The sequence below is a fragment of the Bos indicus genome, chromosome 26 (assembly GCF_029378745.1).
Source record: "Bos indicus isolate NIAB-ARS_2022 breed Sahiwal x Tharparkar chromosome 26, NIAB-ARS_B.indTharparkar_mat_pri_1.0, whole genome shotgun sequence".
Lineage (NCBI taxonomy): Eukaryota > Metazoa > Chordata > Mammalia > Artiodactyla > Bovidae > Bos > Bos indicus.
Genome location: NC_091785.1, coordinates 8,504,494 through 8,517,930, shown reverse-complemented (window position 1 = coordinate 8,517,930; position 13,437 = coordinate 8,504,494). Strand labels below are relative to the sequence as shown.

At 39.4% G+C, this 13,437-nt stretch overlaps 1 protein-coding gene across 7 annotated transcripts in view; it reads right to left on the bottom strand.

Moving 5' to 3' along the window:
* The window catches only part of A1CF (APOBEC1 complementation factor), a 102,765-nt gene extending 89,575 nt beyond the window's left edge, over positions 1 to 13,190 (bottom strand). For 3 of the 7 annotated variants that reach the window (XM_070780423.1, XM_070780427.1, XM_070780426.1), the window contains exon 1: positions 13,066 to 13,190. The gene's annotated coding sequence lies outside the window, so the exon portion shown is untranslated. Of the gene's footprint in view, positions 1 to 2,653; positions 2,780 to 13,065 lie in introns of those variants that run through there. The other 4 variants (XM_070780428.1, XM_070780429.1, XM_070780424.1 and 1 more) reach the window with 4 other exon arrangements.
* Between the last annotated feature and the right edge of the window lie 247 nt (positions 13,191 to 13,437).

Here is a 13,437-nt window from a genome sequence, read left to right as displayed (position 1 = left end):
TCTACATTCTCATTACTTTCAATGAGTAAATGTTTTTATAATTGCCAGCACTTAGAAATAATATCCTTGAAATATCAAAACCCCCCACATTCTTCCTAGAGTCTGGCATAGGTGATTTGTATCCAAATCCATTTCCATGAGGACCAACCAATAAGGTATTCGTATTACCACTGTATGCATAAAACTCTAGGTCATGGCTCTATATATGGAGAGGAAGCAAAAGCTGTGAGGTAGACAACGGATAGCGGGTAGAAAGTCAGGATGGCTTTTCGAAGAGAGAGGAGCAGTTGTAAAAAGTAGTTGCGTCAAGAGAACAGTGAAGCAACTTAGCAGGTCTATGAATCCCTACAGCTGAAGTCCTTAAGGCCTCTTCATCCAGAACAATCTCCAGGATAGGCTCCTCATGGAGTCTGGATGTTGATTTTTTTTTTTTTGCTCACTATACATATGTATCCATACTTGTTGTTTTTCTTACCCCTGTTGCCATCCTTCACCCTGTCTTCCATTACTAGACTTAGCCAAACTAGAAAGAAATTTCACTGCTTCCTACCCCTAGTAACTGTCTACCACTGCTAGATCGATCTTCCTAAAATATCCCTTCTAATATTCTTCATTGGTCTCATCACTAACTATGAAGAAATAGTCCAGTCCCTTAGCCTGATATCCAACATCCACCATGATCTGGCCCACACTCTGCTGACTATCTTTCAGTGCCTTTCTAGAGCTGTTCTGTGCTCAAGCCCATCAGGTCTCCCAGATACATCAGCGACTTCTTACTTCTTAGGTTTCTTTGTACTTGTTCCCCATTTTCCATGTGCCTGGAGTCCCCACCCTCACTTTCACACTTTTCCTGGCTGAGATGAATTTATGCCTGTACCATCAGATTGTGTGTGGTTGTACATATATAGGAATGCACAAGCACACATGTGTGGCTATGAATATGTATATATACACAAGGGTGAATAAACTCCTGGTGACCAGTGTTGACAGCACAACATCACACAGAAAGTTTCCTTTCATAGCTGGTTCTGACACCACCATTCCCTTACAAATCCTCCAGCCTCTGCTTAACTTGGATAAGAATATCAGAAACTCTGAACTAGAGATCCTTATAAGTGATCTGTATTTGACACCACTGAAGATGATTAAGTTTTTTAATCCAAAAAAGACATTGAAATATTTTAACGACAGACAGAAACTGTGCATGTATTGAAGGAGGGAGTGGGTAATAGAGAGGAAATGGAGATTCTTAAGACCAGACAGCATAGGTACTTTCTATGCCCTTAAGGTTATATTTTGATGGTTAATTTTGTGTGTCAACTTGACTGGGTCACACAGTACCCAGACATTTGGCCAAGCATTATTCTGGGTGTGTCTTTGAGGATGTTTCTGGATGAGACAGATATTTGAATCTGTAGACTGAGTAGAGCAGATTGCTCTTCTAATGTGGGTAGGCCTCACCTAATCAACTGAAGACCTGAATAGAATAAAGGCTAAATAAAGGGAATTCTGCCCAGCCTGAGTGCTTGAGTTGGGACAGCAGTCTTTTCCTACATTCAAAGTTGAACTGAAATGTTGGTTTTTCTTGGGTCTCTAGGCCTCTGGCTTCCAGATAGGAATTACATGTTGGCTGTCCTGGGTCTCCAGATTGCCAGCTGCAGATCTTGGGACTTACGTGTCTCCACAATGAGATGAGCCAGTTCTTCATAATAAATCTCTTTATCTATTGACAGATAAACAGATTTATATATATCTTATAGATACCAGAACACTGACAACACTAAAATCATGGACATGTATTAGCCAATTAAGATTCCAATTGGAATATTGGTTCTGTTTCCCTGGAGAACTCTGGCTAACACATATACATACATGGTTTTGGTGTTGGTATTGTCCTGGTACATTTAACATCAGAGTATCAGCCATCATCAGATGGCTATCATGTTACCGTCACTCAATAATAATCTTCAACTCTGATCCTATGCCTGACTTTCTCAAAGATCCCTGGGAAAGAGAACTGGCAGAGTTTAGAAATTCTAGAATCACATAACCTAACAAGAGTAGAATTTCCTTGCAGTTTAGTTCAGTTGCTCAGTCACGTCCAACTCTTTGTGAGAGTCAGTCACTCTTTGAGACCCCGTGGACTGCAGCATGCCAAGCTTTCCTGTCCATCTCCAACTTCTGGAGCTTGCTCAAACTCATAGTCATCGAATTGATGATGCCATCCAACCATCTCATCCTCTGTTGTCCCCTTCTCCTCCTGCCTTTAATCTTTCCCAGCACCAGGGTCTTTTGCAATGAGTCAGATCTTCACAACAGGTGACCAAAGTATTGGAGCTTCAGCTTCAACAGTCCTTCCAATGAATATTCAGGACTGACTGATTTCCTTTAGGATTGACTGGTTGGATCTCCTTGCAATCCAAGTGACCCTCAAGAGTCTTCTCCAACACCACAGATCAAAAGCATCAATTCATACACCCAGGACTTGGACCAAGATCTCCTGCATTGCAGGCAAACTATTTACCAACTGAACTACCAGGGAAGCCCCGAATTTCCTTGCATGTATGTTTAATTTCTAAGTTGACTTAGAAATTGGTAAAGTGGTAATCAGCATACAATGTAGCTACCCCTCAGCTTAAAGGCAGATACTTACCCAATAGTCCTGGGACCAGTTATTGGTGTGGCAGATTACAGAAATCTGATTAGCTGGTGAGATCTGGTGTTATCATGTGTCTTTTTATTTTTGTTGAGATTGTCCTTTTGAACTCATTTGCTGCATCTGGTATCCTCAGACCAATTTGGAAAAAATAAGTTGAAAACTCAATTCTTACCAAAGCTGCCCATCACTGACTAATGGGATACATTCAATCCTGAAGAGAATCTTACAAAATCAACTATCTAAAGCTCTGTACTACAGTGACCCTGAGGCAATCTGACACTTGCAGTAAAGGACAACCTTATGTTTCCCTTTAAAAAGCAGCTTACATAAATTCTGATTTTATTCTAACTTACATGTATTGGTGTAAAATTCCCTCATTAAATTGTTGTCACCTTATTTCTAATCAGCCATCACGTTCTGATATTTAGCTTTCTTTTGAATTCCCACGGCCATTAATTTTCATTTATGCAACCCTTATCTAATATCTAGATCACTGTTACAATTCAACCCATAGTTTTTCTAACTTTAATGCCATCTGTGTAACACTGGTTCATTTTCTTAAATATCTCTTTAATATTACTCTTCTATTAACATAATTCCAATGGCCTTGTATAACTATCAATTAATGTCAAATTTTCTATTTTGTTACCTATCAAACATCTCTAATACTTTATATTAAGTTGTACTCCATATTAATTTCCAGCATATACCTTCCCTCACTCAGGCCAATTGAAGGATGGCTAGGAGTTAGGTGAAGGGAGAAGAGGAGAAAGGAACTCTAGGGGGCAGGATGTAAGTGAAATGTTATGGATGGTTGAGAAGTTGAGTATGATTAGAATGTTGAGTACAATTTAGGGAGGGTTTTCGTGAGGTGTGTCTTTGAGGATGTTTCTGGATGATATGAATGCTTGAATCCATAGACTGAATAAAGCAGATTGCTCTTCCTAATGTGAGTATGCCTCATCTAATCAACTGAGGGCCTAAATAGAATAGGGGAAGAGAATGAGAGTGACAGTAGATAAGGCTGGTAAGGCAGGCAAGAATTAAATCAATGTATCTATTGGCATAATAGAGCATTCTTGTTGTATTATGAAGCCACTGAGATCACCTTGGAAGAATTCTAGGACCCTGTGTACTTTAGAAAGAGAACTCTTGAGTTTTCTTGCATGTATGCATACCTTGTTGCTCAGTTGTGTTCAACTCTTTGTGACCCCATGGGCTGTGGCCTGGCAGGCTCCTCTGTCCATGGAATTTTCCAGGCAAGAATACTGGAGTTGGTTGCCATTTTCTCCTCTAGGGGATCTTCCTAAGTGAGTGAAGTGAAGTCACTCAGTTGTGTCCAACTCTTTGTGACCCTGTGGACTGTAGCCAACCAGGCTCCTCCATCCATGGGATTCTCCAGGCAAGAATACTGGAGTGGGTTGCCATTTCCTTCTCCAAGGGATCTTCCTGACCCAGGGATTGAACCCGGGTCTCCTGCATTGCAGGCAGATGCTTTAACCTCTGAGCCACCAGGGAAGCTAACCCAGGGATCAAACCCACATCGACTGTGTCTCCTGCATTGCAGGCAGATTCTTTACCCACTGAACCATCAGGGAAGCCTAATGCATTATCTTGAGGATTGTTTAAAGGCAGAAAGACTAGTTTAGAGACAGATGGGGAAAAAGGGGCAGAACTATAGTTGGGGAATAAATGTAGCATGAAGAGAAGGAGGGCCCTAAACTCCCCAAGGATATACATTCATCTTCTTAGCCTTTAGCCTCATTCTTAGTGTCACTTCATACATATTTGCTGAACAGAATGGAAATTTTATATAACCTCTCTGACTATTCCAGATTGTGCTCTTTAACTTTCTAGTTTCACCACATGATCTTGGAATATACAATATTTTGCTCTGTGTTGTTCATTATTGGTTCATAAGTCGAAGGGTATCATAGTCATGAACAAAAAACTATGGGATCACAAATTCATACTGACTTGGGTTCAGATGTTGAGTTCCATCCCTTAAGAACTTTGCAAACTTGGTTTAAGTTATTTAACCAAGTCCCAGTTTATTAATTTCAAAATGTGGGATGATGATGCCTGCCTTGTTGGGTTGTTATAGTGATCCAAAGTGACTGGATGAGCGCACAGCCTGGTACATGGCACTCACTAATGTTTTCCTTTACCTCTTCTAACCTCTTCTCCTTCTTCCCCAATTAGGTGGCTGTTTTATTCAATAGACAGTATTATGCAGCTGTTATGCATATATATAACACTTTTAGGTTTGGAAATTAAATAGGATACTTTTCTTGCCTTTCAGAAACTCCTAATTTTGTAAATAATACTTATTTCAAACAAAGTAAGAGGCCTTGAAGAAGGGAGTGATTAATTATCCCAGAGCTACTGTGGGAGCTCTGGAGAATCCTTCATGGGTTCCTTGATTTTAGGGACAAATGTACAATATATCTTTGTATCCAACTCAACATCTAAAAGAAGGGTGAACTCAACAAAGTCTCAGTAAATCAATTCCCAGTGGGTACATTAACATTATAATCTTCCTGGCACCCTTTCAGCTTGCCACTTCCCTTAAAATGAACACTGACACCAATCCCTTCCATGGCAGTGCTGATGCCCCAAAGCTCCTCCACATACAATTTCCTCTTCAAGTGTCTGTTATCATGCCTGTGCAGGGGACTGATTTGGGGGCAGTTTATATTAGCTCATGCTTGCTTTTTTGCTGTGCTAATGACCATCATTCGGCAATCTGCACCTTTATAAGTGCATTTGAATACTTTGATAATTGTTGTTGTTGTATTAACTATGAAAATAATAGAACCTGAGAGGTTTGTTCTCTGGGGTGATTTCAGATCAGATTTTTAGGCTTCTGCCCTTGGTAATTACCCAGGTCCCTTTAAATCACTCTATCCTGACTTTATTAAGAGGCCCTCCCTGTGATAGAGAACGTCTCTGCCTTGGAAAAGATATCACAGAGTCAGGGAGAAAATCGCTCCCCATTTACAAAGCAAGCCAGTCATGGGGATAGATAATTTCTAAGTCACTGACTTCCACGCTAAAACACTTTCTACATGTTGATTTCATAGCCTCTCTCTCTCCTAACCATTATCTTGGTAAAGCATTGTGTAATCAACACAGAAATGAGATGAGAATTACAGCTGTAGTAGCTGAGGTTTGTGTACACTTACTTGGCATTGTTCTGAGAACTTCATGTGTAATTTCTGATCCAGTCTCAAAGCAACCCTGATTTTACGGCAGAGGAAACAAGCAGAGAAATTACCTTGCTAAAAGTCACAAGGATAGTAAGTGGTGAAGCTAGGATTTGAGCCCAGACCTTCTGGGTCCAGAAGCCCTCTGCTTTAACATTGGAATCATCTTCCTCTTGGCCATGCCAGCACCATGAATCAGCTTTCTTGTTTTCATCAGAATTGTGGGAATACTTTGAAATCTTGAATTATTATTATTGGAAGTATTAAACTGAGTTATTATTATTATAGTAAATATTTGATTTTATGGCTTATTTTGAAAGGCAAATAAAAATGAGAGTTTGTAGACATTATAAGACTTTCTCTTATCTTTATTCTCCTCTGGGACCACATAATGGCATTCTCTGATTGATTCCAATGTAAGTAAATGCACTTGTATTAAATAACTGTTTTGAAATGAGGGAGAGATGGAGGAATTAGTATGTGGTAGGCATGATGCTCAAATGACTTTAATAATAAATCAAAATTGTTTAATAAGTAAATTCTTTCTCAAAAATCAAATACCATTCAGATCCCTTGTCCTCTGATTAGCCATGACACTTCCACCCTGAGCCATATCTTCTCAACATCTTCTCTTCCCCACCATTGAAACTGACTTGTCCTAAGTCCTCTTTCCATAAGACTTTACCAGGCTGGTGACCATGCTAGGTGACTTTAGTCTTCCCTGGTGGCTCAGACTAGGTAAAGAATCTGCCTCCAATGCAGGAGACCCACATTCAATCCCCGGAAGATCTTCTGGAGAAGGGAATGGCTACTCACTCCAGTATTCTTGCCTGGAGAATCCCATGGACAGAGGAGCCTGGTGGGCTACAGTCCATAGGGTTGCAAAGAGTTGGACACAACTGAGCGACTAACACTTTACCAGGCTGGTAACTATGCTTGATGGTTTTAGGCTACAGTGTTCCTGAATGTTAACACCTCAAAGTGCCCTGATCACTCTCACTCTATATCCCAACTAATTTGTATCTTAAAAAGGAACTTCTGAAAATATATTCTTTTTAAGCTAAATGAAAAACTCTCTTGAGGCTGGTGGAACTGCTATTTGGGTGCATCTGGGTCTCCATTTAAAGCTCCAAATTAGGTCAGTTTAAATATGGGATTCCCTTAGCATTCATAGACCCAATTATTCTTTCCCTGGGGAGAAGGGTGTGCCCTCTAGGTGCGAGGTGCTATGTCCTCTTCAGACACTAAGGGAATTCTAGTGTAAGGCAGCCAAGTCCTTCAGGACAATTACTATATATTTCTAGAGATATCTCCACTGTATTCCTGGCCTGTGCCTACACGTATTTCCTCTGTGATCTGGGCCTCGCTGTCCCTTCATTCACAAGATGGGTCTCCTTTGACTGAGTCTCTGCTGTGTCATCTGTGAATCTGAGCAGAGTGGGGAGAGGAAGACTCAGAATGGAGGGAATATTTCTCATAATCGTGGAAGTCTTATTACTCTTTCTCTAAGAATGTGTATAGAGAATCCAGCCGAATTAGAAATGCTATCCAGTGGGTGGTGGTCCAACGGAAAGGACCTGCCTGAGGACTGGAGTCCTGCATATGGGTTCTCACTCTAATAAAAAGTGTCTTTTATCCTTGGGACACTCACTTAGCTTTTTCTCTGTTAAATAAAGGACCTCAAAGTTTTCTTCTCACTCCAAGACTCAAGGCTTCTCAGTGTTCCATTTTTACTCTTTTTACAAGATCCCTGTGCCAGACTGCTGGAGTTCACTCCTGTTTCTACCACTGATTAACTGGGTGATCTTGGGCAAGGTTTTCCTCATCTCTGAGACCTCACCTCTTGTTTGAAAGGTGGGTATTGCATTGGTACCCATTCCAGAGGATTCCAGAGGGTTAAATGAGTTCATCTGTGTGTTTGGCATATGGCATAAGCTATGTCAGGATATAAGAACTGTTATTAATATCCTTGCTCTCATCCTTGTTATCATAGGGTATCAAATGGTTGGTAGTAAATGCTTAAACTGTGAGACAGTGTTAGGGTTCTTCAGGACAGAAGATTGAAAAGAGGATTCATGAAGTGAGCATTTGTATGTGCCAACACAGTTTTCTCCTCCATGGTATCAGATTCTGATTTCTGACTTCCACTGCAGGTAAGCAGAGGTTTTAGGCTAACAAGTCAATTCACTTCACAAAGAAGGCCCCAGCTTAGCACTAAATATAAACCTAAGAGACAAGCTGGATAGAATTATACTAAAGATGAGTTAATAGGAAGGAAAATCAGTTGCATGTATACCTAATAGCCTGCCAGTTTTTCCATCAGTTTTTCAGATGTTACAGATTTGTCCCTTCTTTGCTTCCTTCACTATGTTAGTTGCGGCATCTGCACTGGTTTAAATCTTTCCAGGATTGTTTTCTTCTGGGACCTGCGTGGAACTGATTCTCCCCTCACCTTCCATGGGGTTCCTTATGCCTTCTCTTCACAGTTTCATCACACTTCTGAATTCATTCATAGACAAATCAGTAAATGCCCAGGACAGCAGTTGAAGGCTCCCAACGTAGTCTGCATTATTGCTACATAAACAGAGCTGGGCTTATAGACTCTAGTTGAGAGATCATTCAATGATGAATAATGACAATAACCTTGAAGAAACTAAGATTACTAAGTTGACTGTGAAGAAAGTTTCTTTAAAAAATCTAAATTCTTCTGTATTCCATGCTAGAATAGTCTATAGAAATAAGGTAGCATAGTTGTTAATTCTGCTATGTATCAATAAACCTCATATTCTTAAGTCAATTCAGCATTCCAAAAACTGGTGGCTTTTTAACTGCTCCAGGAATAAAAGACATTATTATGTCATTGAAGGAAGGAATGTTTTTTATAGAATTGCAAACCGGTTTGCTCACGTACTCATTCCGTGTGGCCAAATTGTCATATGTCATACGTCTCCTTAGCCAAACTATTGACTGTAGCAGAACCCTGTATATAATCTTGCAAACTAGAGGCAGTTATCTTAATTCTTCTTCTTACTTTCCTCTTAATATTAGCAGGGATGAATCTGGAAAATATTTTCCATATGATTGTTAACACCTACAAATATAAAATTCCACATATATATCCGAATAAGGGGGAAAAAAAAAGCTTAGTTTATACATCTTTAAAAGAAAATAAAATTAGAGAGCTTAAGAAACTAGCATATTTTAGTCAAGACAGCCATTTTTATAAAGGGAAATATTTTAATTTTGGATTTGGATCCATCCAAACTATTCACCACAAAATGTCAATGTATTAAATTAAAAATGTAAAATAGTTTTTAAAGCTGACCACCTAGTTGGATAAGGTTTAATGGGATAAAATGAAAAACTGTTGATTGAATCAGCAGTAAATATTTGTTAATTACTGCCTGGATTTTACCTTATCAGGCCAAGAAGCAGATGGGCCTTAGATTTCTGTATAGAAGGTCACTGCAGTCCTGCTGCTCCTTTTCCAGGTGCTTTCCCTGGGGGGAGTTTGGACTGTGAGGACTGCACTTTAGAGGAGCCTGGTTACTGTTTCCATGAATAAGATAAAATGGTGTTTATCCTCTGTGGATCAATACCATCTTGTTTGAACTTATTGAGTCATTTAGAGACACAGAAGGTAATGAAAACCATTGTGCAATAGTACCCAGCGTAGTACCCAGCGTCCCGAGGGATGACAGCATTTTAAAAGACAGTTATTGAAACAGATTTGTAACATCAACTGGCTGAATGATGAAACGAACACACACTGTGACAAGATGTCCTGTGGGTTTCAGTGGAAAAGGCTTTGGATTCTTAACTAAGAGTCTTCTTGAGAAACATTCTCTAAAATAAAAATGGTATAGGATGCTTGTTTTTTGGAATAAAAGAAAATGATAAACTCTCTTATTTTCTGAACAAATAGGATTTCTCTTTGTGACTCATCAAAACTTCATTGTTTATGTACAGTGTTTGATTTAAAATATATTAGCATTGTTTTGGGGAGAAGGCAATGGCACCCCACTCCAGTGCTCTTGCCTGGAAAATCCCATGGACAGAGGAGCCTGGTGGGCTGCAGTCCATGGGGTCGCTAAGAGTCAGACACAACTGAGCGACTTCACTTTCACTTTTCACTTTCATGCATTAGAGAAGGAAATGGCAACCCACTCCAGTGTTCTTGCCTGGAGAATCCCAGGGACGGGGGAGCCTGGTGGGCTGCCGTCTATGGGGTCGCACAGAGTCGGACATGACTGAAGCGACTTAGCAGCAGCAGCAGCAGCAGCAGCATTGTTTTGACAAAGAGGAACTAATGGGGAAGTTTGGAAAGTTTTAAGAAACTCTGGAAAGTTTTAGGAAACTATTGGAGGTTTATACCAATAGGGAAATGGACAGGGAAGAGAGTTTTGCTGAATTTTTAAATTCACATTGCCAAGGACTATGCTTAATTAGTTTTGCTTTGTCACCTCCTGTGATCTTTACTAAATTCTGCAGGACAGATTTAACCCCCATTTTATATTTGAAGGGGCTTCCCTGGTGGCTCAGATGGTAAAAAAAATCCGCCTGCAATATGGGAGACCTGGGTTCAATCCCTGGGTTGGGAAGATCCCCTGGAGAAGGGAATGGCAACCCACTCCAGTATTCTTGCCTAGAGAATCCCACCGACAGAGGGGCCTGACAGTCCATGGGGTCGCAAAGAGTCAGACGTGACTGAGCAACTTTCACTTCACTTTTACATTTGAAGAATCTGAGATTCAGAGTTGAATATCATGCCTAAGGTCACAAACCTAAGGAATTTGGGAACAGGCATTCCAGCCTAGCTCTGTCAGGAGAAAAGTCCAGTGTTCTATCTATAATTAATTTGAAAAATCTCTAAGATAAACATGCTCCTGTTTGACGGAAGATGGTTAGACTCTAAATTGCCTTAGAGTTTTGATCATGGTGATTGAAATAGTGATGGTTTCAGTCAATTCTGGTTGCTATGGATGCTGGACATGGACTATAAAAATGATTTGTTCTGTCTTCATTTGTGTTCTGAGGAGTACCATTTCTGAGATAATGTCACCAAAAGAAGATGCACTCTTGTAAATTAAGCTTAGGAAACAAAACATTGCCTACTCTCCTAGATAATCACAATGAATGAACATATTTTTTTGTTGCTGTCTAATTGTTCAGTCATGTCCTATTCTGTGTGACCCTGTGAATGGTAGTCCACCAGGCTCCTCTGTCCATGGGATTTCCCAGGCAAGAGTACTGATGTGGGTTGCCATTTCCTTCTCTAGGGGATCTTTCCAACCCAGGGATTGAACCCACGTTTCCTGCATTGGTAGGCATGTTCTTTACCATTGAGCCACCAAGGAAGCTATTTATACATAGAATAAATCTTCTTGTGAGGACAGTCTCATGGTTTTATGCTTGGGCTCTGGAGTCAGAACACCTGATTGGGGCGCTTAGCTCTGCCACCTCCTAACTGGGTGATGTTCAGCCCATTTGGTAACTTATTCATGCCTCAGTTGTAAAATGTTATAGTAGTATCTAACATATATGGCTATTCTAAGAATAGCTTGAGATAAATGCATGAAAAGTACTTAGACATGCACTTGGCCATATGCTTAATAAATGTCTGTTATCATTATTATTACTCAAAATACTCATGTAGTAACAAGACCTGCTTTAATTGTCTAATTGCCATTTCCTCAACTTACTTAACAACACAGTCCCCCTTTGGAAGCCACATGTATTAACATCCACTGAATACAGTGTAGGGAAGGTTACATTTGAAATGACACAAAACCAACTTGGTATTAGCCCAGGTGAGCATAATAACTAAATATTCAATGTTTTCATATCTACTATGTTACTTTAGGTTTGTCCATGATAACTAATTTCTTTCTTTCTTTTTTTTTTTTTTGGACAACCATCTTTCCCCTTCCCTTACATTTGATAAATAATAAACTGAAACAGTAAAATGTGAGAATTTTCTCAAATGGAGAGTATCCATACTATTCCAGAAAATATGGTCCTTAAAGATGAACCTGTAAGTCATTTGTTTATTACCTATATTTAGCAGAGCAATGCTTCAGTGCTTTAAAATAAGTGATTTCACTTTTATTTCTTAACCTATGCTCTGTTGTATGCATCTCAGCACATATAATAAAGAATTTTTCAGGCCAGACTACCACATCTTTGATGCTCCTAAATTATAGCAAGAGTTAAATTTGCCAATGCATGTTTTACAAAACACGAATCCTGCCCAATGCAAAATAATGCTATGTTAGTCATCTTCTTAAAGACACACAGTACCCAGGTGAACAGTCCAAAAAACGTATTTGACTTGGAACACGCTTCTTTACCATTCTCCCTGGAACTTACTCTGACAATTATAGAACAAAACTATTTCAATTAGAATATTTAAGAGATTTCTGGGAGGAATGGGATATTCCTGGTAAGTGCCCTGATTGATTTCCTTTTTTAGATAGAATACCATCATAGTCTGATTGTGAATCATCTTTTCGGAGTGAACAAAATGGTCACGTGAAATATATCCACTGCAGCACAGCTGCCCAAACCATCCTGAAAGGAAAAGATCTAATAATTAAGCCATCTGAAGGTAGAGATTTAATACACTCAAGACCAAAAATTTTCCATGACTGCTTTTGTTTTGTTTTCTTATGTTTTTGGTGGTGGTGCAGGATAAAGGAGGAAAGGAAGGGAGATAAATGAATATGTGAAATCTAAAATATGGTAGAAATTATGACCCCCACAGAGAACGCAGAATCTGTCATTGCTGTTAATACCATTTCTCTTGTTAATTACACTTTTATGCTTCCCCGGATCCGAGGACCAGAACAGACAGTCAACCACAACTCTCCCGGCTGTCTGGCTATTGCTAAATACATTTCTCAGAAACATTAGCCTGACTCTTGAACCTGATGTGATAAATCTGCATGATTTTTTTACCCTCAGAAATTGATTAACTCAAAGAACAAAAGCTGGCTGTTGTCTCATTTTGAGATTATATGATCATTCTAATATTTTCTTTTGTTTTCAGATGGCTTTATCAGTATAAAAGCAAACTAGAAATATCCCTGAATTCAGCTCTCTTGTGGAAGCGCGTAAAAGCTGTTTCACTGCATTCCCACTGATCCACATGGCACAGTTTCACAGAGTTGAAATAGAAAAATCAAAACACATGAACCATACCTGAGTGATTTCAGAGATTCCCACCCGGAAAAGGTTTCCTTGATTATGGCGAATTCAACGTGTCACTCTGGTTATGCTCTAATCATCATATCAAACTCCAAAGGTTCAGTGGCTTTAGGTTTGGTTTACAATTCCTGGGAGTTAAACTTTAACTCACCCTGTCTCTTGCATCCATGCAGCCCTTTGACCAGATAATTGGGTCACTACAACCCAAGCAGAATCTACAAAATTACTGTTGTCATTTCTTTACCATATTAACATGAATTTTGTATTAAAAATCATTGAGGTGAATATTATTTTGATGTGTTTTAAGTGACATATATTTTAAAAAGTAGAACTCACTGCAATTTGGATAACTAAGCTTTCTTTTAT